Below are 6324 nucleotides of genomic sequence, written 5' to 3' on the forward strand. Positions count from 1 at the left end.
AAGTTCACTGTGTTCATGTATCTGTAGTGCGCTAGCCTTGCGCGGTGTACTATACTGTAGTGTTTGTTGTAAGGACATTAGCTTGTCGTTATGTGATTCTGGAAATTTTTACTGAACATCCAAAATACAGCCAATTTCGGACGTCCGACTGGACGTGCGGAAGTGTTAAAACTGGACGTCCAACGGACGTACATGGTACGTCCATGGGCCCTGAAACGGACGTCATACGGACGTCCGCTAGAGCCGGAATGGACGTACGGCGGACGTTCGACGGACGTCCGGACGGACGTCCATTCGTGACAAGCAGTGCGCAAAAGGTGGAGTTTCTCTAGCGGCCAGATGTCTGCAAGTGGTCGCTACATTTTGTTTTCCCGCCCTGCAAAACAATCCTTAACGTATTTCTGCCGTACGACCACTTAATTCTGTCGGGTTCGGGTTACCCAGCAGGTACTGTCGAACAAGTTAATCAAGCCGTGCTAAGGAAACGCGCAATGGACGCGAAGCTACGCCAAAACAGGCCCAACACCGTCGCAAAAGCAGATGACAAAGCCTACGGAAGGGTCCCGCCTACGCGCCCGCAGGGGTGAGCACGGGGAACGCTGGGTAATAGCGCCCTATCCCCGTGCCATCTACACTGTGTTCGGTGAGAGAAAAGTGACATCCGCCTCCCTAGCCCCGTGGGAGTTCCTTGTCCCGTACGTCACGAAAGAACCGTTGGCTGGTAGAGGTAGAAAGCTTTGCTCTAAAATTCAATAGGCTGGTTTAGAGAGAGCTGCGACAGTCGTCTTCAAGTTTTGTACGCCCCGTTTACACATTGAAGAAGCACAAGTAACCCCCCCCCCCTCCCCACCAAGGAGGGTGGTACCCGGTGCACTGATTCCCCCCCCCCCCCCCCCCCTCTAAATGCGCCATTGCAAGAGCGAATGCTGCCCAGATGAGATTGATAGAGAAAATATTGAAAAGGGAATGCATGTACGCTTAAGCTAGTTCGTTTCCTTTTCTTTACCCCCCCCCCCCCCGGCAAACTGCCGCGATCGCGGCAGTTTGACGGGGGGAGGAGAGATAGGAATGAACTAACAGTGAAGTTGGGTGAAGTAATATCAAAGCGCTTCAGTAACCCTTAGATTAAAGGATTATGGATGTTCACATAAAATAAAATGAGCGTTGAACGGAAGTAAATTTATAACGTTATTTTTAATATCTTCTATTGAAATGGGGTCTTACGCGGTGATGCTCCGCCTTGGTTCACTGTTCATTTCGCCGCATTGCGGCCCAAACACAATTCTCGAACGTTAAAATCATATCGGCTGACGAAATTCTATACTAAAGCTAAAATGTTAAAAGAATGCCAGGGATATCCCCTGCACCAAAATGTCCGCACCGAGACATCCTGCACCAAAATCTCCTACACCAAAGTGTCCGGATCCCGGCTGGAGGGCCCCCTCCTTGCTTGTTTTAAAGCGAGGCTTTATTGCTTTCGTCCAGCGATTTCGTGGAGGATGCGCAAATGACCTTTGACCGGAGGCACGCCCCCGGCGACACACCCCTCGAAGCGCATCGCGTGATTCGCTGGGCCCGCTGTTGGCGCCTGCGGGCGCCGTTAGTGGTCGCCACTGCCGCTGCGGCCGAGGCAGCCAACCAACCCCGCAGCCTTCCATGCATGCGGCGCTGGGTCGTTTCGGGCAACGTGACTCGTCTCGCGACCGGCGAAGACAACAGTGCGTTCGCCATGAATGAACGCCGCGTTCGCCCGGCCTCCTTCTGGAGCGTTGCACGGAACCGAACGGCTTTAATTGAGACGTGGTCGGCAATACAGCTAAATCAAAGGTTCAGCCAAGCGAAACCAAGACTCAACCAGACTAAGCCAAGCTTTTGCTTTGCATATCCAAGATTAGCGGAGCTCAGCCGCAGCCATTTTTCCCGTCATTTTCGTCACTTTAATTAGCGGGCATGTTCGCCAGCTCAAGCAGCGGCTGTGTTGATTTACTCGCATCATATCATTCACGTTTTTCTTCTTGTGCGGATTCCGTGACAACCCGTGAGGGACTCTAAGAATTTTTGCGGGTTCTCCAAGGCGAAAACGTATAGTACAGTACACGTTAACTAATTACGAGGCATACGGTGTTTGCGTTACCGTTTACCGTGTTACCGGAAGCCGCTGGCGACGGTGAAGCCTGTGCCGGTAAGTTACCGTTCGCGGTAACTCTCGCGCTGTGCACTCACACGGTAAACGATAACGCAAACACGGTACCGATATGAATGATATAAAAGAATTGAGAAACCGCTAACGAAAGATATGCGAAGCAAGTTGGTCCTGTGAGGTGCAGTATTCATTGTAGGAACATAATCTTCTCGTTGTGTTTCTGGAAATTTTTACTGAACATCCAAAATACATCTAATTTCGGACGTCCGGCTGGGCGTACGGAAGTGTTAAATCCGGACGTCCCACGGACGTACATTGTACGTCCATCGGCCCTGAAACGGACGTCGTACGGACGTCCGTTAGAGCCAGAATGGACGTATGTTGGACGGCCGACGCACGTCCGGTGGTTGTTGGGATACGTGCAGACTAAGGCAAAACAGACTAAGGAAGCATTTAACCTTTATAGCAGTGAAACTGGAGACCATAGGTTTAATGAAGTTTTGAACACGCAAGAACAGAAAGAACCAACTTTCGAAAATTACTTAACCAACTTGAAAGTGTGCATCTTATACGTATGCTACAATTAACAAAAACTGAAATAGAAATGCCTGGAAAATAACATTGGAAACATGATTAAAAATATCGAAATTATAATTACGCGTTTTTTGAAACCATGTCTTCTGCGATTATCTAATGACGATCCATCCTTTTCATTGATTTCTTTTCAACGCTTTTTTAACACGCACTCACTTCAATTACACATGCCGTGGCGCTATATTACTCAGCTATTGTCGCAGGTCCCGCAAAGTGCAAAGAAATAGTCACTGTCCCTGATCTTTGAAAAAATTATGGTAATAAGCCGTTGCAAGAAACGAGTGAGAAAAAAAAAACGCGATACTGACTGATTTGTTCTATAAAATTAGTCACAAGAAAAAAAAAATGAACAACGAATATAATGAACAAATAATGAACAAAGCCACAAATATTCTGGCTCATATTCCACAAATAAATATACATTTTTGGCAAGGCCGCATAACCATCGGCTGGCCTAAATAACGCAGAATTGCGAGGAAGAACATCTGTAATAAATAGTTACAAATTGCGTGCTTGCTCCATCTGATCTTACTCAGAGCTACTCTAACTTCTGAATAAATCTAAATCAAAGAAATCAATCGTAAACGCCCACTTTCTTCATTTCAACCAGAGAAAGATACTAGTTTCAGCCATCTTCCTCGATAGATGACAGGGGCTTCGATTATATTTTTGCTTCCTGGAGTGCTCTAGAGCACTTGAAAGGCACCAATTGAAACAATGCACACATGTTTGCAACACTCTGAAAAGGCATGCATCCCGCAGAGTATAAATTTGTTTTGAAAGAAATAATGAGCTGCATGGGTAGCAACAGTGTACAATAAAATAAGCACACGCAAGATTGCTGTCGAAATACAACTTTATAGGCAGCAATCCTGAAGGTATACGCGAGCGCTTATCGTTTGTACATCCACACAAGACACTTCTCCACAGGTGTACGGTTTAATTCAACGAAACGTCTTGACAGAATCCTCCTACTACCAAACACCGTTGCAATTTATTTCGGCAGTTTATGTGGTAGCGGTTTATTTCGGCGTGTGCACTGATTGTAGACTTGTTTGAAACCACCGCTATAGTTTCACATACACGGTGGAAGGGTTTTGACCTAAATATCAGCTGCTCAAGAATATTTTGCGTTACATTGAATAATTACATTGTTTTCTGCAGTGTCTGCGTATATACTGTTTGGTTTGCAACCTGCTACACTGAATGTCACTTATGGTAGGTTGGAGCCAAAGAGCTAATTCTGTTTTACTCGCAATCACTGTCCAGTATATTCAGCCAATCATCAGTCACTACTTCATGGTATTAGGTTATGTGTATTTGCTTGACGTTTTTTTAGGGGCTCGGGCTTTCCGAGTCTCCTCCTGTCATCGTCGTCTTCGCAGTCACAGTACTAAAACATTGGGACGCTCGTTTTCCAACGCCTCGAACTAGAACGCTTCGTGCTTCAAAAGAGAGTTTTAGCACCCCGTATGCTCCGTGTTGTACGTGGTTACCCTGTTGACCGGGACCAGTCTGGGCACTTGCGCATTCGTTGCAGTAGGGTGGATTATTAGTTCCGCGGGCTGGCCCTCGCATTCGTCACGGTGGGGTGCGCCTCCTCGCCCTTCCCGCGCGCGCAGGCGCTGTCGGGTCCCGGTCAACACCGTACCAGCGTAAACGGCGGAACAGACGGACTGCTAAAACTCTAACGACACAAGACTTTTTTAGCAAAGCCGTATACCTCTACCCGCCAACGGTTTCATCTCCGTGGACAAAAACGCCAAGGCGCCAAGAATGTACTTATACACTGCAAGCTTCGCCCTCCCCAGCTTTCACGTTGGTGAAGATACTCCGGTATTTTTTAGGGCACAGCCCTTTGGCGGCCCTCTCTGCACTGAGCCGCGTTGTCGGCATAACCGAATGAACGATGGCAAGACCAACGAGTGAAAGAAAAAGCGAACGATGAAAGAAAGCAAAGGAGGAGAGTGTATCGAAATTGGGAAGGGAGGGCAGTTCGCCGTGGTGGCGTGAGCCAGCGCTCTCCGAAAGTGTGCGGTGGGGGAGAGGAGGGGCTGTGCCCGCACAAGGTGTTCGACGGCCCGATGCTTGGTGAAAACGTGAGGTGGGCGTCCGCGTGATTATGATGTGCGTTCGCTTAAGAGGCGGGTCGTGATCCCTTCGCGAAACGAACTTCGCGCCGCCAACACGCAGAGGCTCATCATCGCTGCTGTCGAGAGAACCCACAAGTGAGTGCTGCTTCAGCGCACTGCTGCTGTGCCCAAATACTGCATTAGGGTGTATCGTGATCGCTAGCCAATTTTTTTCTTCTTTCGCAAACACTGTTCGATATCATATTCAAAAATAGTGTGTTGGTTGCTATAACCTCCGTATTCTTGTATCTAGCCAATTTGAATTTTTGCAATTTTTTACAAGACACATTCTCGGAAACATCGTATTGTTTATATACAAAATAAGATAATTCCATTGCAGGATCTGTATCCATCCTATGGTGATACGAGCTCTGCCAAAGTGATTGCCTGTTTCAAGAATCAGACTTCAAGGTCCAAGCTATGCCCTTTTTAGTTCTGGATTTAGGCTGTTTTAGCATCTGCGGGAAAGAGAGGTTTCTTGTTTTTGTATTGGGAAGTCGAAATACCGAGCTCCATATCAGAAGAGCTATCACCGGAGGAGAGGGGAACCTGAGGAGCATTCGCGATGGCATAAGACTGGGCTGGGTTATCTCGGCCTGTAGACGCACTCCAGCGGTGTTCAAGAAAGGGCTGGCTCCAGAAGATTTGTTATCCTGACGACCCTGGTCTGAAGGTATAGCAGGAGCACAGCCTAATCCGCCTCGTCTTCCACCCTCTCTTTGTCCGCTTCTTCACCCCCAATTCTTCACATGCTCATTCCTTGGGATTGGCCCTGATTGCTCGGTTTTATCTTCTTTGAAACTGGCACCTTCTCTTCGGGGAATGCTCATGACAGCCGATAGGGAAATGATGATGCACGGACCACTCGGCCAACTGGGAGATTATATCTCACTGCCAGTTATGCTTACTGCTGCAGCAGCTTTTCAAATACATACTTAAGAGCTAAAGCAGCTGCAGAGCCATAAAATAGGCTGGCTGCAATCTACATTCCCACGGTTCCTGTAAAAGACTGGTAAGTGAACTCGGTATTTACGATAAATGAGCAAAGACAAAATGTGAAACCAATACTGTGTGTTCCCAAGGCAAATGTTGTGAAGGTAAAAAAATTGGCACTGAATTACCAGTGCCTAGAGGTATTCGCACTGCAGTCAATCATGACAAACTATTTGCGGACAAATAATATGCTCATGCAGTAAGTAGCCTTTGGGCGGTTTAATGTGGAAATACCACTCATCACTGCACTGAGGTGTCTGCTACTGTGCTGGTGTGACTCCCACTGTTGTAAACCCACTCAGACTTTCCCCATATGCACGCTCGCATAATAGACATGTATGCACACACAAATGTATACATCAAGATAAGGATGGCACAGAACAGCGGTGATAGCCAGTTAAAGGGTGAGGAGATTCTTTCGTATGGCACTGCTCATCAAATGGGTAATGATGATGATGATGA

This window comes from Haemaphysalis longicornis, unplaced genomic scaffold, assembly GCF_048455015.1.
Source record: "Haemaphysalis longicornis isolate Haplotype H1 unplaced genomic scaffold, Haemaphysalis longicornis Haplotype H1 scaffold_2, whole genome shotgun sequence".
In the NCBI taxonomy this organism is placed as follows: Eukaryota; Metazoa; Arthropoda; class Arachnida; order Ixodida; family Ixodidae; genus Haemaphysalis; species Haemaphysalis longicornis.